This window comes from Callithrix jacchus, chromosome 10 (assembly GCF_049354715.1).
Source record: "Callithrix jacchus isolate 240 chromosome 10, calJac240_pri, whole genome shotgun sequence".
NCBI classification, from domain to species: Eukaryota; Metazoa; Chordata; class Mammalia; order Primates; family Cebidae; genus Callithrix; species Callithrix jacchus.
The window spans coordinates 79,271,598-79,297,164 of NC_133511.1; the positions used below are offsets into that span (position 1 = coordinate 79,271,598).

A 25,567-nucleotide genomic window follows, 5' to 3' on the forward strand; every position below is an offset into this window, starting at 1 on the left:
GTGGGGTTGGGGCATTCATTTTTATGGTGAAAATTCCAGCCCAGCAGAATTTTAGATACCCCAGCATGTGTTAATGAATTGAGTAGGTTATTTTTCTGTCTATTTTACAAGTATTTATTGAAGACCATCTAAGTGCCCATAGTGTTCTAGGCATTTGAGGTATGGGATGGGGTAAATTTACAGGTCTCTTCTCTTGAAAAGCCTATAGTCTAGAGAAACCCCGCTCTCCTTCCTAAACAGGAAGTTATGCCACGACATGCCATGTGTTATCATAGGCATGCTACCAGAGTTCCATGGGTGCTGAGAGGAGGGGATGCCTGGCCCGCCTGGGACACTGTGGAGGCTTACAGGGAAAAACTGTCCAATGGATTTGAAGGACAAGCAGGGATTTTCTAGGCAAAGAAGCAGAAATGGACATCCCAGGAGGATGGTAAATCAAAACTTACTGGGTGCTATTAATTTAAAGCTAAACTTTTATTTCATTGGCTTTTAGGTGGTGCTGGCTAGAGTGCATACGTTTGGACCCAAGCTTAACTTTTCCAATGTGGAATCCTGGACCTTCATTGGTAAGTTTGTTTGATACCTTCTTACCAAATTATGCTATTGAGGATTGATATTTGAAATGAAAGGCAAGGTAGTTATCACTGGCAGGTTCTCTGTGGAGGTTACCAGCCCTGGACCTGGAGAAGCCTGTAGCACAGGCTGAAGGGGTGCATAGGAAAAGGGAAATCTCACTGTAGCTTTCTGTGGTAGATGCAGAGAGGGAGGCCAGAAGAGGGGAACCAAGGGGTTTAGGGGATGGATGCAGCTGGCCTCATGGAGAGGTGGAGCTTTGGCTGTGTTTTGAAAGGCAAGCTAGAATGAAAAAAGTTCAAGGAAGAGTGAAAGAAGATTTTGGGGGCTTGAGACCATAGAGGTGAGGTGTAAAAAGTGGGCTTAGCAGCAGTTCCACAGGAGCAAAACCTTCATCACCAAAAGGAGTCATAGGCAGGAACTGTGGTGGTATCTGCCGGCATCTGATGATTCTAATCCATCAGCAAACTTTTTCTGTAGAGGACCAGATGCTAAATATTTTTGGCTTCATAGGCCATGTGGTCTCTGTCACAGCTACTCCACTCTGCTATGGTAGCATGAAAGCAGCCATAGATAATATGCAAATGAATGGGTGTGGCAGTGTTCCAGTAAAGCTTTATTTACAGAAACAGGTGGTGGGCCGGATTTGGCCTGCGAGATGTAGTTTGCCAACTCCTTTTCTAGACCCTAAATGCCTGGCTAAGGCACATAGACTTTATCCTGAAGACAGTGGGAGGCCATTGAAATTATTTTGGGCTAAGAAGTGAAATGGTGGAAATGATGTTTACATTTTAGGAACATTCATGGGTTAGCTGGACAGGAGGCATAGGCGCCCATTGGAAGGTAGCAGCAGCCATCCAGTCATGAGGTCTTGTGGTGAACACTAGTGAAAATGGAAGCAAAGGACCAATGGAAGAGATACTGCAAAGGGAGAACCAATAGTGTTTTCAGTCTTCTTAGACTTTAGAGACAGGAGTCAAAGAGGATGAAATTTTAAACTTGCTTGTTCACAATGATGTTATTGACAGAAATGTAGATGTGGGGGCTTGAAAGGAGTAGCTGATGCACCTGGTTTTAGATATGTTGAATTCTTGATAACAGCGGTTCATCCATAGGAAATGTCCAGCAGAGAATTGGACATGCAGGGCTGAGGCCTGGCCTGAGAAGTTTAAGTCTAGAGATGTAGAATGGAAGTCATAGTATTAAATATAGTCTCCCCAAGATGAGCAGTGGGCCAATCTGTAGGGAACTTTGGGATGGAAAGAAGAAGGTGGAAGGGACCGAGAACCCATGGAGGAAAGTCCCAGGAAGGGAAGAGAATGGGGCAGCAGCGACCAGGGAGAAGGGATCTGAAGGGAGGCTAGTGAATTTGTGACAAGGTCTTTGCAGATGGCCTTGAGGAATATAATGTCACAAGAGGGTAAGGGAAAGGAAGCCAGGTTGCATGGAATTGGACATAAATGAAGGATAAAGAATTGAGATGTTACAAAAATAGACTACTCATAGAAGGTTTAGGTAGTAAAGGAAGGAAGACACATAAGATTTAGACACTTGTCAGAATAACCTTTGCTTTAGCAGGGAAAGCATGCTGTGACCAGTTCTCATTTCCTTCTTTGGAGCCAAACTGTGTTTGGGAGTTTGTGTGTACCTTGGGCTTGTGATTGTGTTCTTATGCTCCCTTTGAGGTGTGGTGTTCATAACTCTGCCACAACTTGCACCACAGAATCCAGCCCATGTTTGGACCTCTGCCATGAAACAAGATGTGATCTGTTGGGGAAGTTGCATTTGTATAAATTGGAGGAGAAAATAGAGTGGACCAAAAATTGAAATAAATCTTCTTACTGCAGAGTTTATCCAGGTATGGGGACTTGAGGATAATTTCTCCAGTCGTGATTTGATTATGTATCAATTTGTGCTCTGAGTATTTTAAGTGTACCTTCTTTGGTTTGAATTCTAAGTAGTTTTTGACTTGGTTTGTGTGAATACAGCAGTTAGAGATCTAGTAATAAAAGCAACAGGTGTAACTAGTTTAGAGCTATGATTTATTGAATACTCATTATGTACTAAGTCCAGTGCTAAGTGCTATTGTGTATCATCCCATTTCATCTTTGCAATGACCTATGATGGGGGAATTACTAATAGTATTCTCATTTCAGCTAGAAATAAGTCATAAAGAGGTTGAGTAACCTATGCAAGATTACAAGGGATTTGAACCCGGGTCTGTACAATCCCTGGCTTACGCTGCTTCCTGTTTTCTCTCAGGTGAAAGAAAATGTCTGGAGTTTTTCGTCCTGCTAATGTAGAAGGACTAGAGATAGATTGAGTCCCTCAGGTTAAATATTCAGAGCCTGTAGTGGGTGTTCCCACTTCTTAGGAGTCTATTGAAAGGGCGGAAGAAGTGTGGGAAGTCTGGAAGAGACTAAGGCCAAACCTCAAACACTTAACTGTTTCCCCAGATAAAATTTAGTTGAAAGCAGCAGCCTTGGGCTTGGAAAGAAAATAGCTCTAGAAGGCATGAGAGTCAGATTCTAATCCTAGCTTTATGACAATTATAATGTCATTTTTGTTTAAACTCTCGGCATTTCTCTCCAGTTACCTCCAACTTCAAGCTCCAAAGGCAGGCTCCTATTTTGTCTTGTTTTTCACTGTATCCCCAGCATTGTAGCACAGAATCTGGCATGTAATACGTTTGTTATTCACTAGTTATTAATTTCTTCGAATGAACCAAGGGTCTTGGTACAAGGTGCTTAACCTCTCAGGCACTGCTCTTGGCACCATGGTTATAGAGGTGAAACAGGACAAGGTCTCTGCTGTTGTGGCAGACATCTACATTTGAGGCAGACATCTACATGTATTAGATGTAGAATGGGACATCAGGTATGATCTCACTCTGAAATAAAAGACAGTGAGACCAGGGTGGAGGGGGAAAGGCCTGTCCAAGAAGTGAAGTGAGACAGTGAGCTCGTAGTGGGTAGAATCCATAAAAGTCCTTTTGGGGTGACTACAGATTGTCGGCTGTGCTGTCAGCACATTGTTTTAATTATTTTGCTTGGCTTCCATTGCTAATGCCCAGCTGACTGCTCCCTGCAGCGAGGAAAGGCCTCACCTTCTTCAGCTCTGCTGAGCATGCCTCTCCTGGGTCTGCTCCGGGTTCTTCTTCAGCTGCTCAGATTCCAGCCTCCACAGCCTGCTCTGCTGGTAATCTGTTCTTTGTCCTTAGCTTCTGGTCTGGCTTGGTCCCTTTAACGTCATCCTTGATGGCCTCTAGGTAAGCTTATCCAACACTCACCTCTGACTGGAAGACACCTGGGTCTCCATATCCTCCTCCTAGTCCACACTCCTAGTGGTCTGCCCCAAGGGCACCTCAGCTTGTCTGTCCCCTCTGAGTGCCACATGCGTCTTTCTCCCTGGGCTACCTGCTTGGTCCATGAGCCTCAGTTGCTTCTGCTTCAGGAGTCGTCCTGGCCTTGTCTTTTCCCTCATATTCCCTTGGTTACCATATCCTGAAGAGCTCATCTTCTAATTTGTCAACTCAGTTCTTGTCCGTCTCTCCACTCCTGTGTTTAGGACTCATCATTTCATTCTATGACAACCTCTTTATCAGTCATCCTGTGTTCACCTTTTTCCTCCCTCAGTCCACTGCTCACACTCCTATCAATATGATATTTCTAACACATTTCTGATCAGAGCTTTCTTCTGCTTAAAATTCTCCAAGAGCTCCTCAATGCTTAGAAAATAAAAGCTAACCCCCTTCAGCGGGTCGGCAGTCTTCTTATCTGGCCTCCCTCTGCGCCCCCCGACCCCCTTCTAGGTTTTCCTTAACTCATGTTTCTAACCTCAGCCAAGCTACCAATAGCCGTCACCTCCAGTGCCTTTGCCAGTGCTGGGCCCTCTCCTGGGAATGACGTGGTCACTGCTCACCCTCACCCTCCAGGGAAATCAGCTCCAGTTTGTCCCTACTCTTCAGGACACCATTCTTCCCTACCCAGCACCTCTCCATGACCTGGAAATGACCTTCCTCCTGGTTCCCAGAATACCCTGCATGTCTTTCTCTCTTGCAAAGCACTTATCAGTGTAACTGTTGATTTATTTATCTGTTATGCTCAGCAACCTGAGCTCCTTAAGGGTGGAGACCATATACACACACACTCTCTCTCTCTCTTTCTCTCTCTCTGTTCCAAGTACCAGCATAGTTTACCTGGCTCAAGAAGTATTTGTTGAAAGAGTGAGGACTGGTCTGTTCGTGCAGCCAAGCAACAGATTTATGGTGTGATAAAATGCACTTGAAATGGGAGGTTCATTGGCCATCAGGTTTATTGGGGCACTCTTCTTGTCAGCTTTGAGTGCAGGACAGATTGTGTTGGGTTTGAGTTTGTGACTGCCTGTTGTGTCTCCCAGCATACTGATGCCTCAGCAATGTCTCTTCTCTACATTCTTTGCCCCTGACTTTTAATTTTTTTAGCTCTTGTTGTTGATGGACAAATAATAACAATACAAAATGAAAGGTCCTCAAGGAATTCTCAGGAATGAGGTCCACCGAGCTTGGTCCTGGATGAATCCCAAATATTCTAAATTAGCTAAAATAGCTATTCTTGCCAACCACTGTCTGACAGCCTTCCCCCGCTTAGTCCAGCTGAGAATGCTTTTCTTGAAGGGTGAGGATACCTAGTGGCCCTTCGTCGGGATGCCTGAGGACCTCTTTGTCTTCATTTTAAACCACATAAAGTCCCCAGTGAATACTGAGGAATCCAACAAATAGGAAGAAGCTCTGACTCCAGGGGTCCCAAGTCCGGCGTCTGTTCTCTGCATGGGAGCCAGCACAATGCACCTAGTCAATAGCTCATAAACTCTCATGTTTTCATTCAGGGCCTTAAGCTTGATGCTTGTTGTGTCTTCTTCACTTCCTAACTCTGCCAGAGACCTAAGAAGTTGTGCCAAGAGTGCAGCTTTTATTTGGGGGCTCATAGTCATCTAGGAAAGCTTTTCAGAAGAGAGCCATGCTCAGCACCGAGGTGTCCTGCAGACCAGGGCACTCCAGCAGGCTCTTGGAACTGCTTTCCTGGGCTGGAAATGCTTGTGTTGCTGCCTCCCCTTGTAGGGACTTTCCATACACTGTTCCCTCAGCCTGTAATGCATTTTCCTCCTGGTCTGCCTAGTTCATGCCCGTTCACCCTTTGGAACTCAGCTGATTGGCCTGCCTCCTCCTCAGAAGCCTCCCCATCCTCCCTGATAAGAAGGCTAGGTCTTGTCCTCACCTTTCCCATGTCAGCATCTAGCATTTATGGACTGCTTATCTTGTGTCAAGCACTGTCAGAATGCTTCATGGGTAGCTACCTTGTATTAGGGGCTGGGTAGATGTTGGTTGAGGTGTCATCATTATCCCAAAGACACTGTGTGAGGAAACTGAGGCCTCAACCCCATTGAGTGGGAGACAGAGTAGGAGTTTATCCCAGTTGCTGGACTGTGGGTTTACGCTCTGCCCCTTTCTTCTGTATGCCACCATTCCCTCTGCTCCAGGTCCTTGCAGCCTGTCCCTTTTCAGCACTTGCCATGGAGGTCATGATCTCTGTTTGTGTGGTTAGTTGATGAATGAATGTTTGTTCCCTTGCTGGGCATCCCCAGGATAGCAGGAGTACCTAGGACTCTAGGCAGGTGCTCAGCTGGAGTTGACTGAAAGCCTGTGGGACTGCCCACTTGCCCACAGTGATTTCTTGACTCTTGAATCACAGAGCATGGGCTAGGACCAGAGAAGAGCCAGCGCAGGCTTCCTCCTTTCTGGAGCTCACTGGGTGTATGCATAGAGTTTGGCCCTCACCCTCGCCTCCATGTTTCTGTATCAGAGCCAGCTGTGCTGAGGAAGCATCTGTGCTTTGTTAAGGTCTGCTTCTTCTGCCCACTCCTTTTGCCCTTCTTTCTACCTTACAACCCCCTTGTTGTCCTTCTTTGTCTTTATTTAAGGAAAGGGGCCCCCTTTGCCTCTCAGGGCAGAGCCAGCTGCCCTTCCTCTGGTCCTCTTGACATGCACACACTCTGAGGATGACTGCCATGGTGGGTTATAATGATCCATATGCCCTGGCCTTTGGTTTCTGTGGTGGGACAGTACTTTGTACAGTCAGGGCTCAGGGCCTTAGAGAAGGCTGAGGGAGAGCCAGAGGTCATTACCTTAAGAGCACCTGCTCCATGGTGCAGTTTGTATGTGTGCATGTGTGTGTGGATGTGTGCTTTTTTCATGCACAATGTTTTTATTTGTGTTATTTATCCCCTGCTATATCTCCCTCTCTCAGGAGTCTAACATGGAGCCTTGAATAATAGATATATCATAGCTCCTGGCTAAATACATGTTTTCTCTTTTCCTAATCTGAAGGTACCTCCCTTTTCCCCTACCCCTCACTTTGGTACCTTGGCGACTTCACAGGGTTGTTATGACTATCAGGACAGTCTTCCCAGACCTCATTCAGATTGCAGTGATGTAAACACCCTACCTAGACTCCAGCCAGCTGGGCAGGGGCCTGGGCAGCAGGGGATGCCCAGTTCCCTAGGGCACCTCACCAGGCCTCCAGGGCTTTCCAGGGCCAGGCTGGCTGAGCTTCAACTGACTCACACTGTTTTTGACTGGGAAAAATAAAAATTTTTAAATGGCTTCTGACCAAATGGGGAAAGTGGATGTGGGAGAACAGGAAGGGGGATGTTAGCCACGCCCTAGGTAGATTTGTCAGCAGCAAACTGAGATGGGCTTAAAGCACAGCTGGCCTCCAGACACCTCCTTCAAAGGGCATTCAGCATACTGATCTCAGGCTCTGGATGCCCACCTACTTCAGAACGTCAGCTCCATGTCTATCTAGTGGTGTGACTTAAGACAAACCCACCAAGCTCCCTAAGCCTCTGTTTTCTCTTCTGTAAAATGGGATTGTAATCATTAGAATAACCTTTATAAGATTCTTGTGAGAGTGAAATGAAAACGTGCTTAGCACTGTGGCTGGCATGTGGAAAGCACCAAGTATTTATCCTATTATCATTATTGTTACTTGTCAAAGTATTGCTAATAATAACTATAAGAAGACTTTGGACCAGATATAAAGTCTAAAGTCTAAAATGCAGGCTTTTAGGGAGATGGTATATAAGAAAAGTGCTTTGTGAATTGCACATTATGTCCATATATTATTATTAGCACAAGTATATCTATTATTTTGTCTTTGAAAAAAATGATGGAGCTCAATTTTATGATGTTGAGTCTATGTCCTTTGTCTTTTTGTTTTTCATCTTGGAAAGAGTCTTGTCACATTGGCCTTTATTGGAATCTTTTTCAGTGGATGTACGATCCACATTGGTGACCCTGGGTGTCAAATGCCTGGACAGTACCTGGTAAAGAAGAGCCATTATTTCAATGGTCACTATTGTTTAACATTTTTATTTATAATACATAATAGGAAGTTTTTAGAGGTTCATTGACAGGAAATTGTGTGCAATGCACTGAGTTATTATCTACTCTAGACCCGAGAAATTCTCCCTCTCAAAGTTTTGTGCCTTGTGTAGCTAAATAAATGTAAATTTGACATAAACAGCTACCATTGTCTTCACAAGTATGTTAGAAATATTTTCTTAATAGCAACTACTTGACTCTCATGTTTTTTATCTCCATTCTCTCCATTCTATACCATTGCTCTGCCTCTTCCAATCTTTCTGAAAAAAAAAATTAAGCAAAATTAGCCATTAAAAAAAAAAGTAGATATTTTTAGGCAGAGGTTGAAAACTCTCTACGCCTTGGCTGCATCTGGCTTGCAGATGTATTTTGTTCAGTGCTCATAATGTGTTAAGATGTTTAAATTAGTGGCTAACATTTAATTATGGGTAGATTTTTGTATCAAAATCCAGATTTCCAGCTCTTCATGAAAAATCGAAGGTCTAGCGACCCTGGGCCTGTCTTCCATGTGGCAGTGCAGAAGAGTGGTGTCCCTCCCCTGGGAGCTTGTTTCTCCAGCCTGCCCTGGCTGGACCAGCCTCTCTGTACCTTTCCATGGCCTACTCAGCCCCTGTACGTAATTGAGTTTGCAGTCTCTGCTTAACATAACTAATACCCCTTAGACAATGTACATCAATTTAGAATTATTTCCACTAGCAACTGTGACCATAGGTAGGAAGGATATCTTACTTGCTAAGTTGACATTCTTATGATACCCCAAGTAGCTATAATAGTATTTTAGGCTCTTTTGGATTTAGTAGAATTACCTTCTCTCCTCCCTGTGGGATTTCCTCATTAACAAATTTTAAAAAGTGTTCAGCAAGGCTTATACATCAACATAAAGTGTTAAATAATGCAGGATATAAATTTTGATAGCTACTATTGAAGGGAGGTTGCAAACAAGTGAACTGCTATTCAATAATTTATGGTGTTGTAAATTTGAAAAATAAAAGACACTCATTTTTTTTTTGTTTGTTTTGTTTTGTTTTGTTTTTTGAGACAAAGTTTCACTCTGTCACCCAGGCAGGAGTGCGGTGCTGTGATCTTGGCTCACTACAACCTCTGCCTCCCAGGTTTAAGCAATTCTCCTGCCTCAGCTTCCCAAGTAGCTGGGATTACAGGTGCCCGCCACCACACCTGGCTAATATTTTGTGTTTTTAGTAGAGACTGGGTTTCATCATGTTGGTCAGGCTGGTCTCAAACTCCTGTCTGACTTGGTGATCTGCCTGCCTCGGCTTCCCAAAGTGCTAGGATTGCAGGCGTGAGCCACCCCATCTGCCCTTTTTAAAATTAGACTAAAATAATTTTAAAAAGGGCGGGCGGGCCGGGCGCGGTGGCTCACGCCTATAATCCCAGCACTTTGGGAGGCTGAGGTGGGTGGATCACGAGGTCAAGAGATCGAGACCATCCTGGTCAACAAGGTGAAACCCCGTCTCTACTAAAAATACAAAAATTAGCTGGGCATGGTGGTGCATGCCTGTAATCCCAGCTACTCCGGAGGCTGAGGCAGGAGAATTGCTTGAACCCAGAAGGTGGAGATTGCGGTGAGCCGAGATCGTGCCATTGCACTCCAGTCTGGGTAACAACAGCGAAACTCCGTCTAAAAATAATAATAATAATAATAATAATTAAATACTTGACCTTTGGCTGAATCTTTGTTGAAATAGGCAAAGAGTTTGAGCTTCTCAGAACTTGAGGTCATTGCCTTCTGCAGTCTTTCCTCTGGTGAGTCTGTGCCTCCTTCTAGCTAGCACACTTCCGGCACTGTGGCCACATGCAGAGGGCAAAAAGGAGACTCAGCTTTCAATGGTGGTCACTCTACTGGGGGGCCCTTGCAAATACCAAAATTTAAAAAATCTATTATTTTATGAGCTTTTAAAAACTTTTTTCTTTTTGACATCACAAAAGTAATAACCACATGGTAAATTCAAACAACAATGAAGTGCTTTAACATAACCAACAAAACCTCTGTGACCTCCCCGACCCTTTTCCAGCCATTCCCCAAACATAAGCACTTTTGAGAGTTTGCTTCTTATACTCCTGGACTTTTGCATTTGCTTGTTTCTTTCCGCCCTACCCTTTGCCCTCAATCATGACATAGACACTTTCACTTTTGTTTCATAAAGATAGACTCTCTCTGTACATGGTATTCTGCAGCTTTCTTTTTACAGCTGTCAATTATTATGGTTCTTTTTCCAAGTCTATATGTACAGATAAATATACTTGTTACTTTTAAAAGTTGTATTCCATGATATGGAAGTATGTTAAGTAAATTTCATTTTGGGCTGGCAGACACTCAGGTTGTTTCTGATCTTTTGCCATTGTAGCCATTGCTGCTGTGGAAATTTTTGTCAACACCTGTGAACTTTTACATGCGATTTTCTTTGGTATAGATACATAGAAGTAGGACTCTTGGCTTAAATGGTTTGCCATTTAAAATTTGAATCCATATGGCCAAATTACCCTCCAAAAAGGCTGTACCAATTCATGCTCTTCCTAGGAGCGTCCCATTATGGCTTTGCTAATCTAGTTTATACTTAAACATGTATAAGAAGAGTAAACTTAAAAGCTCACAAATAACGAGCATAAAAAATTACATGTAGGGCCGGGCATGGTGGCTGACGCCTGTAATCCAAGCACTTTGGAGGCCAAAGCGGGCGGATCACCTGAGGTTGGGAGTTCAAGACCAGCCTGACCAACATGATAAAACCCCACCTTTAAAAAAAAATTACATGTTTATCTTAGAAAAGCATTCAAAATATATGTCTGTAGATTTAATTGTATGATTTTCATATCTTGACTTTGATGATGGTTATCATGCTGCAAAGTGACAAAATAGTTCCCTAAATATGGTACTCAATTATTAAATAATTAATAAGGATATCAGTTGTGCCAGGTAGCCTTCGGAAGAATTACAGCCAAATCACGGCTTCCTTTTCCACAGCTCTGCCAGGCTGGCTCGTCTTCCCCATCGAGGGCTGAGTCATTAATACTAAGGCCCGGTCAGCATTTGGAGCCCAGCCAGAGAGTGCCAGGACCCAGAGACCTGGGGAGGGAGAGATGGCAGACAAAGTTTTTGCCTACAATGCCCCATGGCTCTTTCCTTTACTGAACTAGATGAGGAAAGGAAAGGGAAGTAATGGTCCTAGGCTTCCAGTGATCACTTTTATTCATAGATTTCTTGTAGGAGTGCTAACAAAGGACAGGTCTGGGAGATAGTCAGTTTACCACCTGCTCACTCCATGTGAAATTTTGAATTCTCCCTTCTCTAGCTCTCCTCTCTGGCTCTTAGATGGTATCTGATGTTTGCAAATGGTTTACCCTTCATTGGCTTCTTAGCACTAACCTTATTTATGAGGCCAAATAGACTTGATGCTCAGATGATTTATCCTTCCAGGGTTCTCTCAGTGTCATCAGACCCATGCTGGGCATTCTGGCCTAGTGGAAAGAGGCACTTGGAGCCAGACAGACCTGGGTTCAAATCCTGGCATCATCACATTTACTAACAGTGTGACTCTTTGACTGATGACCCGACCTCTTTGAGCGTCAGTGTCTCCTTCTGCAAAGTAGGGACAGTAACTCTTTCCCAGGGACGTTTTGAAGGATATACAAGTTAATATTTGACACGTGCCTCTCAAATGTTCAGCACAAAATAAACAGTCTATAGATATGAGTCCTCTCTCATTTTCCTGCTGTAGAGGGAAAGTTCCTTGGGGATGCTCCAAGCTGGTGGCTACTTGTTGAGGATCCTGGAGTGAGAGGAAGGCTACCATGTAAACCCAGAGATGAATCATACACAGTGTGTATTCTCAGGAGCTCAGTATTTGTTATGGGAGCCTAACAAGCAAATAGTCTGTTTAGTAAGAGGAACTGATTAATAGAGGAATGATTAATTAACCTTCTAGGTGGGGTGGGGTGGGGTGGAAAAGCAGGTGGGGTACTGAAGGTTCAATAGGAGTTTGACACAGAAGATAGACCATAAATAATTAATATACAGCTGTATCCACTAGAGATAAAGTTACATTTTTTATGTACATGTTAACTTCTTTTGACCTTGCCAATACACTATTCTATTCAAATTCAGCTCCTCTCTTTTTCCCTTTTTTTTTCCTTTCAGTCTGCCTCTCCCCGAGCCCTGCCTTGAAATACTCAGCCACTGAAAATGTCTTCAAGATTATTTATTTTTACTGAGAGTTTACAAGAACTTTGGTGTAGCTGGTTTTTTTGCATTCGTTTTTCTATGATAGGTATAAGTTATTTTGGGTTGCCCAGCAATGAGCAAACTACCAACCATTTCATGTTTACTGCATGACTCCTATATACTAAGCACATGTGTCATCTCACTTAGTCCCCAGAACATCAGAGCAGCTTTGTGAAATGGGCTTCCCATTCTTTCTTACAGATGAGGAAACTGAGGCTTAGAGAGGTTAATGTATGAATATTATATGTGTATTGAGTGGGAGAGCCACAGTTCATCTCCAGGGTCTTTTTCTCCATCTTTGCTGCCTTGCTTGGGGTCCTGCTTATAGTAGGTGGTCAGCAGATATTTGCCTGAACATATGAGAATGCTGCCTGCCACGTGCCAGTCAGTTTGATTTGTGCTGCTGGTTTAGTAACCCACTTGGGGCAGTGACAGCTGCTTGGTTACTTTCCTGCTTGTTAGTGGGGCCCCTGGGTCACGCATCAGTCATAATTGACAAAAAACACAATTTCCCTTTCCTCTCAACTTTTATTTCTAAGGTACTTGTAAGCAGATAGATTAGACTGTTAACATTTTATTTTTTGCTTTGTCTCTGCCATTTAAAGACTATGTGAGAGAATACACAGTGCTCCGAGAGCCTGGCCTGTGAATCAGAAACTTAGATTCCAGCTTCGGTACTGCTGGTAGCTCCTCAGTAATTATGAGTAAATAACATCCCCTCTCCAGAACTACTAGGTTATGTCCTTGGTGCAGTCTGGGGTTCGGGTGGTTCTAAGGACCCTGTCTATTGCATGAACCTCTATCACTGCATGAGGCTGGAAGGAGCTCGGCATTGGTGTTGGATAGGCCTGAGTGAGTATACTGGCTCTTGTACTTCCCAGCTGTGACCTCAGGCTAATCACCTGACTCCCTGATGCTTGTCCTTGTCTGTGAAGGAGGGCTAAGAGGACCTGCTTCCCAGACTCACTGTCCAGATTGAATGAGAAGGAATGTCGGCTTCCTTCCCTCTGTCTCCAACTCCTGAGTGCACTGGTTTTGGACTAACTGGGTGTTTCTGCAGTTGAAACCAAAATACCTTCATTAGGTGCGGTATTTATTACACCTTGCAACACCCTGAGATACTCAATTCTTAGATTTCTTGAAGCTCTTTTTTGTTAAGGAACTCCTCAAAGGAAGATACTCTTTTACCCCATTGAGCTTTATTAGTGCTTCAATGACAGCACCTTATTTTTTCACCTTTTTGTCCCCCTTGCAGACAGCAGCTGCAGTGTGAGTCAGTTTGCATTTATATAATTTCTTTTGCATCTCTTTGCAAAGAGGAAAACTCCATTTATTTAGCAAATGTTCATCATGCTCAGGCCTTATGTTAGGTGAAGGGATTCAGAGAGAAATAGAATCATTGACTTCAAGAAGCTCACAGGGAGAAAAGGTGTAAATACATAAAGCGACACATGGGTTTGTTCCATCTCCAAGGTATGCAGTAGGTGCTGTGGGAGAAGAGAAGATGACATTGATTCTCTCTTGGAAGACCTCATAGAGAAGAGGTGACTTGTGAGCAAGCCTTTTTTTTTCTTCTTTTAAAGAGAGAGTCTTGTTCTGTCACCCAGGCTATAATAGAGTGGCAAGACCCTAGCTCACTGAGACTTTGAAATATTGGGCTTCAAGGGATCCTCTTGCTTCAGCTTCCCAAGTAGCTGGAACTACAGGCATGTGCCACTTTCCTGCCTGATTTTTAAAAATTTGTTGTAGAGACAGAGTCTAGCCATGTTGCTTAGGCTGGTCCTGAACCTCTGGCCTCAAGCGATCCTCCCACTTTGACCTCCTGTAATGCTGGGATAGCAGGCATGAGCCATTGCACCCGGTCATTGTGAGTAAGATGAGTAGGAAGGAGTCTACCAGCTGTACAAGTAGGAAGGGTCCAGGAGGGCAGAGGCGAGAGCCCTGGTAGGAGGTGACACACTGGGTACATGTCTGGAGCTGGAGCCAAGAGGTGGAGGACCTGAGTGGCCACATCTTTGCAGTCACCCATATGCTGGCAAGCTCCAAATCTTGGTTACCAGCCCGGATTGTCTTCCTGAGCCCCCAACTCCCATACCCTCTGCCCATTCAGCAGCTGCACATTGAGGTGTAGTGGTCTTCCCAGACCCAACATAACTAAACAGAAGTCTTCATTTGTTCTTATAGAAACAAATAAATAAAAAACTAACCTTGCTTCTCCTCAGTCTTCCCTGTGTTATGAGGTCCCATCATTTTTATCCGACTACCCAGGCCTAAAATGCGGGCATCATCTTTGGTTCTGCTTCTTCCTGTGTTCTTCATAGCATCTGTTTGCAATTTATCTTTTGTTTGTTTTACTGGTTTTTAAACTTGTTTGTTTATTTATTTATTTGAAACTGAGTCTGCTCTGTTGCCCAGGCTGGAGTGCAGTGCCATGATCTCAGCCCACTGCAACCTCCGCCTCCCGGGTTCAAGCAATTCTCGTGCCTCAGCCTCCCAAGTAGCTAGGATTACAGTCGTCTGCCACCACTCCTGGCTAATTTTTGTATTTTTACAAAATGTAGAGATGGGGTTTCACCAAGTTGACCAGTCTGGTCTCGAACTCCTGACCTAAAGTGATCCGCCTGCCTCAGCCTCCCAAAGTGCTGGGATTACAGGTGTGAGCCACTGCACCTGGCCAATTTACTTCTTTTTAATCAACACATAATAATTGTACATATTTATGGGGTATATAGTGATGTTTCCATACATATAATCTACGGTGACCAGATCAGGATAATTAACATATCTGTCATCTCAAACATTGCAATTCCTGATAGCTTGTACTTCAGAGTGTGTCCTGGAAGCCACCAAGGCTCTTTAGTATTATCATCATCATTATTATTATATAGTACAATTAATATAATAAACCTGAGTCTTGCTCTGTCACCCAGGCTGAGGTGCAGTGGCATGATCCTAGCTCAATGTGGCTTTGAAATCTTGGGCTTCAAAGGATCCTCCTACTTCAGCCTCCCAAATAGCTGGAACTACAGACACATGCCACTTGCTGCCTGATTTTTTTTTTTTTTTAATTTTTTTAGAGACAGGGTCTAGCCATGTTGCCCAGGCTGGTCTAAATTATCATTATTATATTAGTCCATTTCTTTATCAACCAAACAGACTAGACCACTGCTCTCTACCCCTGTTTAGACCTCCACTATCTCTCAGCAGGTCTCTGTCAGTTTTCTAAATGGGCAAAGAGATCTTTAAAAAAACAAATATGTGTCATTTCCCTGCTCAAAACTCTCCAATGGCTTTCTGGAATCTTTGGAATGGAATCTAAGCATCTTGTCCGGGCCTGCCATCCCCTCCTGCTCATCTTATCTGGTCGCATCACTTGGCACTCTCTGTTCACTCCATTTCAGCTGCTGCATCTTTCTTACGGTTCCCCTTCTTGCCTCATGAGTTTTGCATTTGCTGTCCTCAGCCTGGATTGCTCTTCCCCAGACATTGTCTGGCTCACTTTCACTCCATGCTGGCCTCTGTTCAAGTGTTCTCCCACCTGTCTGAAAAAGCATTGTTCTGCCCCTTCTCCCCCACTGCTTCAACCAGTCTGTCCTACCTTGCTTTGGTTTCCCTCATTGCCACTCATCACTCCCTGACTTTATATGATATGCTTGCTTGTCTTCTTGTTTACTGTTTGTCTAACGCCACAAGAATATAAATCCATGAAGATGGAACCTGGTCTTACTATTGCATTTAGCACTCTAGGGCTTCAAACAGAGCCTGGCACACAGTAGGTGATCCTGAAACATGAGGTGGGTGGATGGACATATGATTGAGTTAGTGCATGCCTGCATGCAAGTGAAGACTTTGGAGTTTATTTCACAGGCAATGCAAATCTAGTAGACATCTTTCAGGAGGTGAGTGACGTGGTCAGCACTTTTATTTTAGAAAGCCAGCTGGTGGCAGTGTGGGGGCTGGTCTGTAGGAGGGAGGCAGCAGAATTACTTTAGCGGCTGTTAAAATTGTCCAGGAAATTGATGCTGAGTGTTGTGCTAGAGCTGTGGGGATGGAGAAGAGGGGACAGATGACAGGACCTGAAGATCTTTGAGTGTCTTTGATTTCTATCTGGATAACTTGGTATAGTGATTCCTTTATAAGAAAAGCAGGAGGGGATGAGCTGGTCCAGGGAGAGACTGTTGACACTCAGCGGTGTTTTTTTCACCAAGCAAACCTAGGCCCTGGGATGCATGTTCTCTGCAGGGCATTGGCTCTCTGGGGAGTGACTCTGCTGCTCCACAACCTCCCCTGTTTTACTTTTTAATAAGAGGATAGTCAAGATGGTGGTGTCAGTGAATGGGATTATTCTTCCTGCAGATGAATCCGTGTATCTTTGCACACTCCAAGCCACACTGTCATTTGTTTTTTTCTTACAGTGAGTACATTTCTCTCTATTTGATGCTGCTCTGACAAATTCTCTTTTTCTTTTTTTTTTTTTAAAGAATACCTAGACTGTACCTAAGTTCCAGGTGGGGTTTACAGATAACTAGGGTTCTAGCATTTCCCTTCTTTTTTTTTTTTTTGAGACATAGTCCCACTCTGTCACCCAGGCTGGAGTGCAGTGGCACAATCTCGGCTCACTGCAATGTCTACCTCCTGGTTTAAAGTGATTCTCCTGCCTCAGCCTCCTGAGCGGCTGGGATTACAGATGCGTGCTACCACGCAAGGCTAATTTTTGTATTTTTAGTAGAGTCAGGGTTTCACCATGTTGGTCAGGAACTCCTGACCTTATGATTTGCCTGCCTCGGCCTCCCAAAGTGCTGGGGTTACAGGCGTGAGCCACCATGCCTGGCCTAGTATCTTCCTTCTTACAAACATGCACAGGAGCCATACCATTCTTGGGTCTCAGGGACGCAGGCCGGTAACAGGCACACATTCCTGGCCTGGGCATAGCCATGCTGTCTGGTGCTGCCTTTTTTCACCTTTTTGGTGTGTGTGCTTGAATGATTCCTTCTTTCAAAAAGTCAACCCTCTCCAAGTTTTGATGACAAGCCTTTCATCTCTGAGTAAGCACATTATTTTTCATCTTGATGAGATGTGTCCCCTCTGTGTCCCTGAGAGTATGTCATGCCAGTCCTTTAAATTTTATTTTATTAAAAATTTTTTTTTTTTTAAGACTAGTCAAGTGCAGTAGTGAGAAGCAGGGGAAAAAGTAGAACAAGGAGTTTGATCTGTTACAGACTGAACCATCAGTGAAGATAACTCACTACCTTTGGACCAGCCTCATCCCAGTCATTTAAGCCTTGGTCCAGAGTTCCTAATCCTGCTTGTCAAGACCTGCAAAGTGAGATGCTGTACCATCTGTATAGCTGCGTGCTCACCTCCCACCTCTCCTCTCCCTTCCAAAGGTTCTGATGTCATAGGAATCTACATTAGAGGGCTTCCTGTGTGCCAGGCACCATGGTAAGCACTTCACATGCATTCTATCTAGTCTTTACTGCTTTGGGGATGTAAGAATTATAATCTTCTTTTACAGATGAGGAAGCTGAATATTGCCACTGCTTAGTAGTTAAGAGTATGGGCTTATAGCCAAACAGATCCTGGATTGAATCTCAACAATCTGGGGACCTTGAGCATGCTACTTATTTCTTTAACCTTCCTTTTCCACATCTAGAAGATAAAGATGATATATATAGAGAGATAATATGGAAGATTATATAGGTATTATGTATATAATAAATAATATGTATATTTTCTATATTATGAAGATAATACAGCATTGTGATAAAAATTAAATGAAATGACCAGACATAGTGGCTCATTCTTGTAATCCCAGGACTTTGAGAGGCTGAGATGGGAGGTTACTTGAGGCCAGGAATTCAAGACCAGCCTGGGCAACATAGCAAGACCCCTTCTCTTTTTATAAAAAATAAAAATTAAATGAAATAACATGTTATTTCCTAAATACATAAGTATGTGCTCACTGTGTGCCAGACATTGTGCTGGCAGCAAATAATAGCTCATTGCAGCTGTTGTTATCATCATTATCATCCCAAAGCTGCAGATTGAGTCTGTATGTGAGGCCCTGGCTGGCTCCAAAGCCTGTGTTTTTTCTCCTGTTGCTCCCAAGTTCACCTGTCTCAAGACTTTCTGGCCCCTAAGTTTGCTTTCTTGCTCTTTTCTGGTTGTGCCATTTGTCCCTGTCTGGGCAGTGGGCTCAAGCTAAGGCGCAGCTATTTCCTAGTCCCTTTTTAGCTACTGACTTCTTTTCTGTCACTGATTGAGCAGTTTCTGGTGGCTGGATCGTCTGCATAAGAGCTTGACAATCTTTTCTGATTGTCACCATCATCATATTTACTGTGAAAGGTCTTCCTATATTGTTGTTTGTGTCAGCAGCATTGTCTAAATGAAACAGGAGTGGCAACAGTGGTGGTATTCCTAGTCTTTTGGGGTCACAGATCACTTTGTGAGTCTGATGAAATTTATAGACCCTCTTAAAAAAAATGCACATCACAAATATAAGTCTAGCATTTTTCATGAGACATTTTCCCTGAAATCTACCCAGGGATCCCGGTTAACAGTTTCTGATGTGGAAGGTTATGTGCTCTTTTGTCACTGTGCTGCTGCTCATTTACAGCCATGGAGGGTGTAATGTTTCTGCAGGATGTTTGTATTTAAGGGTTGTTGGGCAACTTGAAAACACTTGGAAATACATTTTTCGTTGATACTATCTGCATTTGCATTTATTTCCTGTATTTGAGATAGGTATTCATACATGAGAACTGGCCTGGCCATTTTGATGAGATGCACCTGCTGATTTGCACATGAACTCAAGCCATAGCCTGCATCTAGAGGATAGACTGGAGAGGCTTTTTTGGCCCAAAACATCAGACTAGTAAGAATTTCATTGTGAGTTATAGACTAAAAAGGGGGATACAGCACTTTGGGAGGCCGAGGCGGGCGGATCACAAGGTCAGGAGATCGAGACCATCCTGGCCAACATGGTGAAACCCCGCCTCTACTAAAAATACAAAAAAATTAGCTGGGTGTGGTGGTGTGTGCCTGTAGTCTCAGCTACTTGGGAGGCTGAGGCAGGAGAATTGCTTGAACCCAGGAGGCGGAGGTTGTAGTGAGCCAAGGTCGCGCCCCTGCACTCCAGCCTGGCGCCTAGTGATGGAGCGAGACTCTGCCTCAAAAAAAAAAAAAGCGGGGCGGGGGGTCGGATAAAGTTAGCTTCAACAGGGTTTAATATTCTCAATTCAGGTAAGTGTAAATCTCTACTTTCCAATTTAAACATTTTTGAAATTTCAGTATTTAAAAAATGCTTTTTTTTTTCTTTTCAAGTTTCAACATATGGGTTTGGGAGAAGGTGGATTCCAAGTACTTTAACTCTGCGACCTCAAACTTGCTTATAGGCCTTTCTTTGGAACATTTCCAGTGAACCATTGTGCAAGCCTGACATATCCAGTAGCCGTAGGCACGATGATCGCTGGTGCCAATGGCCCTCCACTCCCTGCCTGGATTTTGAGGCCCTGCAGAAAGAAAGGAACAGACTCCTTCCATAAGGGAGCCCCCAGAATCCTTTCTTCTTGCTGTAGCTGTGCTGCCATTGTCCTCTGTAGATGGACATGGAACTTGAATTTGGGGTGCCAGAACTGATTTTATCATAGATAAGATTAGTTGATTACAGCTTTTTCTGATGAGCAGTTTTTCCACCAGAGTTTTTCATTTTTGCTTTTTCTAAATTATACAAAACAATACATACTCATCAAAAAGGGAGGATCATAATACTCCATACCTGATTTTGAATTCCACCTCTATCACTCATTAGATATGCAGCCGTGGGGAAAACACACACCCTCCCTGAGCCTTGATTTTCTCATTGAATGGGAGATCTAATCATTTTATCCCATAATATTGCTGTAGGGATTGAGGGAGATTGGTATAAATAATGCTTTTCTGAGAGTCTGGCAAGTATTTGTTTTTTTTTTAGTGAATATTTTTTGAGCACCTACTAAGAGCCAGTCAGTGTTCTAGTTGCTCTGTACCCAGTCAAGAGCAAGACAGAGTGGGTCTTCACTTTCCTGATGCTCACATTCTAATCAGAGGGGCACAAGAATACATGATCACTTCAGCTATTAAGAAATTAGAACCCGGGGATAGCATGAGAGTCATAGGAAGGACCCCTTTACATTAGACGGCCAGCAAAACCCTCTCTGAAGAGCTCAATGCTTTGTGACCCCCAGGTCCCCAGTTTTACAGGATTCCTACTTTTAAAAACACTGCCCCTCCAAGTATATAGGTCCCAATTTTGAGTTTGGAAAATCTGACCACATATTAATTCCCTTGTTCATTAATGGGCTTCCCATTTAGGGAGTGAGTTCCTGGGGCAGGAACTGTGTCACAGGGCCTTTTGAGGGTCCCGGGGCCAATGTGGACAACACTTCTCTTGAACACTCATCCAGTTGAGCTGACATGAAAGCCTCATGGCGGGAGGCAGGGTGATTAGTTTCTAGCCAGAGCCCATTTTGCTCCATTGCTGCTTTGAACATTCTGGTTTTTAAGGAGCTGGAAGTAATTTCTCTCGGTGAGAATGTGGCACACTGTCATCTCCCGATTCTCTGCATGCAGTTCTTCAATGGCTTGCTGAGGCCATGTGGGAGCCTGGTGGCCAGGGCAGTCCCACCTCACACACTGGCATTTGAACTGCAGATCAGTAAAAACCTCATTTCCTTTTTGGGGTATGGTATGGATTTTTAAATGACCATTTCAGCCTGCGGGATTGGGCTGTGGTGACCCAAAGCGATGAGTCAGGAAGCCACTGAACAGAAAGGCAGGCTGCAGCTGACTCACCTGTCATGTCGATAGTTGACCTACTTTTGTTTGACCTTGATTTGCTCAGTGCAATGAAAGATGCTGTTGTGAATGCACTTCTGCTACCTGATGTAAATAAAGTCCAACATGTGACAGCTCAGGGTCTTAAATGCATGTACCACTTAGGCAGGCGGACAGATGGCGGACGGTTAGCCTTTCACTTACCTCTGAATTGTAATTCTGTCACAAGGAAAGGGCTTAATTTCAGGAACACGGAGTAATTATTTGAGACTAGATACAATGCTGAAGCAGAAGGCCTTGATTCCTTGCTACAGGGCAGCTTAATCAGGAAATGGCCTAGATGGCCGCCTTTCAAGTAGGTCCTTGCAGTAGCTTGGCAACAGGCACAGGGTCATAATTGGAAGAATTTGGCTGTGAGTGTCTGTGGGTGTTTACAGTGCACTATAGGGCAGGGCTTCTCTTATTTATAGAATATTTTGAGCAACAAGCAGCAGAAGGCTGAAAAGCCACTAAAATCTCAATTTATTTTTAACAAATTCCATTTTTCTCCTCATCCCAGAAGGAGAACGGAGTTATTAAAAAACAGTTAAAAAATACATCATTGCAGAACATGCCATATCTAATTATGGGGTTGCCAGCATCGGCCTGCAGCCACATTTTAAGGGCTTTGTAAATCAACCATCCATTCAATCTGTGAACTTATATGACTCCTGTTCTCCATTTAGATGTAGAGCAAAATTATTGGCAAGTGGGTGCTGATCAGAAAAAGTTCCTCCCTGTCTAAATTAGGAGATGGGAGGTATAAATATAGAATAGTATACTTATGTTCTCAAAAGGAGATAAAATCATTCTTCATTGTCCATTATACTTAGCTGCATAAACATACATCCCATTGCACTAAATATCCACTTTAGAGTTTTCACACATTGCAATGGCAGATCTGTGCCACTCAAAGGCACAGTATTGTGATATCTGGCTGAGCCTAACCCTGAGTGATTATTGCTCACATAGTCATGAAGAGACATAAACCCAGTGCTTTTTTGCCTGTGTTGTCGTAGTGTACTAGAGCTACAAGAAGGGCCTTCAGGGAGACATTAGTTTTAAGTAGATCTCATTGTAGGTGAGGAAGTGGAGGCCTAAGCAGGGGAGTAACTTGCCTAGGGTCCCATTAAGAATCATGGCAGAGGTGGGCTGGGGCGGCTGTCTCCATGCTTCTCTCTGACAGTGTCCTGCTGTGCTTGCTGGAGCTACTGTATTAAACAGATCTTATTTCTACCCTTTGGGGATTCACAGTCTCAGAAGACATAGACATGAAGATGGCAAAACAATCACCCCATGCATAAGCAGACCAAGTTATATGTGTATAACAGACAGATTTGTTGAGTGGTGGAGAAAATGAGAGTGGAGAATTTTGTAATCTATTTGGATAGCAAGGCAAAGGTAACATCAGTTGCTCTGACCCACTTGGGAAAAGCTTATAGATGCTATAAAGTTTTCTAATGGAAAAAGGTGCAGTACATTTGCCATGTGTTAGTGGGAGGGTAAGTATGATGCAGTGGTGGGTGGCAGAAGGCAGTGAAGATAAGTATTGCAACTTTGGAGGAGCCCTGGGTATGGATTGTTGAGGTGATTCCATGGGATACCAAAGGGAGCATAAGACTGGGGCACAGGCCAGAGACAGGCAATCCCGAGTTCCCTGGAGTGCCCTGCCCTCTTCTGGGAAAGCAAGTCAGTGGCATGAGTGCTGTGTTCCCAGTGCTCTGGCCCCACCCCTGGTAGAAGAATAATAACTGATCATGGTGGTTTTTTTTCTGGCCCTCTGTATCTTTGAGCAGCATTCTGGTAGCCAATATCAATGGACTGGAGCCGGCCATGTGGTGAAACCTGTATCTCTTTCTTGCCCTGGGCTACATGTCAGGCACAGTGACTAAGCCAGAGTGGGCTTTGGGGAGTTACTTCTCTTCCTGAGACTGGGAGGGACAGAGGGACGTAGGGAAACCTTTGCTAGGGAGGGCGAACTGGTAAAGCCTCTGAAGTCAGCTGTTGGGATGCCACAGGCCAGCGGTTTTAGAGGATGTGAAGAGGCCAGGCGGGGGACCTAGACCAAGGCTGTAGCAGCCAGCATGGAGAGGAACAAGTGACAGGGAGTGATTATGGGTGAGGAAGAAGTACTAGGATTTGCCTGTAGATAGACAACCAACCAGAGAGTAAAAGACGGTGACATGCTGGGATGTGAACCACCTACTACAGAGAAGGTCAGAGGTGGGGAGGGAGGAACTGGAGCTGTGGGCAGATCCAGCAGCTGGGATCCAAAGCTGGAGCGCTTGGATTATTGATTGAATCCATTCTTTCCCAGAAGAGATGGTTCATCTTCCTGCCCAGAGAGTTTCTAGCCAGACTGGACAGTGGTTCTCAAACATGGTGCCAGGTGTTGCCAGATAGCCAACAATTAAATGTGTAAAAGAATGTCCTCAAGGTCACCTACACATATTTATTTTTCCTAATCTCTTGATCCTTACAGCCACTTACCCGCTTTCAAGTTTTCAGAGTTGAGAATATATAAATTTGCACTAACAAGTACACAGGAAATGCTTGGAAGATAACTGATGAGCTTTAGTTTGGAAATTTCATTTTTTTCTTGGATCTGTATTATGATTTCATTAAAAACTAGCAATGTTTTTTGTTGGTGAAATAGTTCCTAGTTTTAAAACTGTTTCTATAGTTAATAAAGGTGACACTATTTCATGACAGAGGCTGCCCCACCTCTGAACCAATTTTCAAGGAGCAGATTCTCCTCTCTCTCTCTCTCTCTCTTTCTCTTATTTCTTGCTTTTGGCCATTTCACTGTGTTCCAGGGACTTTTCCTGTGTGTGACTCGGCCAGGAGACTGACTTGCTGACTTGGGTAAGATCCAGGTCAAGGGGTTGTGTGGGTGGGTCGGTGGTAAGGAGGTGCCGAAGAACACTAAAACCTTTGCCTGAGAGGAGGCTGGGAAGTTGCCCGTGAACTGGAATGACCCCAGGCTTCCTGTCACGGTCACGGCCCATGGAGTTGGCAGACTTGATCACTCCATATTGGGTACCCCCAGATAATAATGGCATTAGTCATCCATACTGGTTGTTTTTTGTTGTTGTTGTTGTTGTTCTGTTTTTTGAGAGAGAGAGAATCTCACTCTGTCACCTGGCTAGAGTGCAGTGGAGTGATCTCAGCTCACTGCAACCTCCACCTCCTGGTTCAAGTGATTCTCCTGTCTGAGCCTCCTGAGTAGCTGGGATTATAGGCACACACCACCACACCCAGCTAATTTTTGGATTTTTAATAGAGACAGGTTTCACCATGTTGGCCAGGCTGGTCTTGAACTCCTGACTTCAGGCGATCTGCCCACCTTGGCCTCCCAAAGTGCTGGGATTACAGGCATGAGCCACTGCACCTGGCCAACACTGTATTTAAATCGTCCAAAGTAAGAAAATGTTGATAGCTTATTGTCACAGCCCTATCATTTTACACCTTTCCTGAATTATTGTCCAGCACTCAGCAGGTGTTCAAGAAACACTTCTGGTTTTTTGAGCCACTACTGGTCATTCCTGCCACCACTGCCAACATTGGATGGGGTTCTGAGAGCATTAATTAAAAGTTCTAAAGATTGTATATGTTAAGACTAATCCAAAGTCCATCCTCCTTCATTCGGGCTGATCAGCCACACCCTGGCTATCAGCATTTTCAAAGTGATAGAATGGTCCAGTGGGCAGGGGAATAAGCGGTCACTTCCTCTAGCTACTCACTGGTACAGGAGGATCCCATCTGCACAGTGGCTGCCCAAGGCAGGCAGAACCCTAGCCCCACTCAGGCATCCTGCTCCCACTTTGTGGACATCTTTGGCTCTTAAAAATCCTCTTTTATTCTGACCCCAAATCTGCCTTTGGCAGTGTTTCCTTGGTGACCTAGTTCTGCTCTTTGTGGCAACACAGAACAAAGGTTGGTAGGCATGGCACAATTCCACCTGAGAAGTTTGAGAGTAGTGCTCATGGACCCACGTCCCTTCCCCTCTCTACCCATTCTATCTCCCTCCACAAAGTTTATGTTCTCCAGTTCCATCAGCCATTCTTTCTATGGCATGGCAGTCTATTAATCCCAATAAAGGTGACACATATCCAGGGAGTGCTTGCCATGGGCCAGGCACTGTTCTAAGCTCCGTACATGAATTGTCATATTTATGACTCAGAATCACTGTCATCATCCTCATTTTATCAAGGAGGCAACTAAGGAACAAGGGGTCATATTTTATCCAGAGCCACACAAGCAAGCAGCAGAGTGGAGATTTGGGGCTCGGCACTGTGACTCCATCTTAGTTGTGGTGTGAGAATATCTTACAGCCTTTCCTGCATAGTGCTAAAAATAAGCCCATGGTGCGCTAGACTTGGGCTGGCCCTGCTTTAACTTATTTTGCAAGAAATCATTTGACAGGAGCCTTGGTTGAACCATTTTCTACAAAACCTTCAGAGCTAGTTTTGACAGAACAG

At 44.1% G+C, this 25,567-nt stretch overlaps 1 protein-coding gene across 45 annotated transcripts in view; it reads left to right on the forward strand.

Moving 5' to 3' along the window:
• The window catches only part of BMAL1 (basic helix-loop-helix ARNT like 1), a 110,273-nt gene that overhangs the window by 31,158 nt on the left and 53,548 nt on the right, over positions 1-25,567 (forward strand). For 20 of the 45 annotated variants that reach the window (XM_035265847.3, XM_078340565.1, XM_078340561.1 and 17 more), the window contains exon 2: positions 494-566. The gene's annotated coding sequence lies outside the window, so the exon portion shown is untranslated. Of the gene's footprint in view, positions 1-493; positions 567-2,296; positions 2,432-17,452; positions 17,676-23,902; positions 23,952-25,567 lie in introns of all 45 variants that reach the window. The other 25 variants (XM_035265846.3, XM_035265856.3, XM_078340559.1 and 22 more) reach the window with 3 other exon arrangements.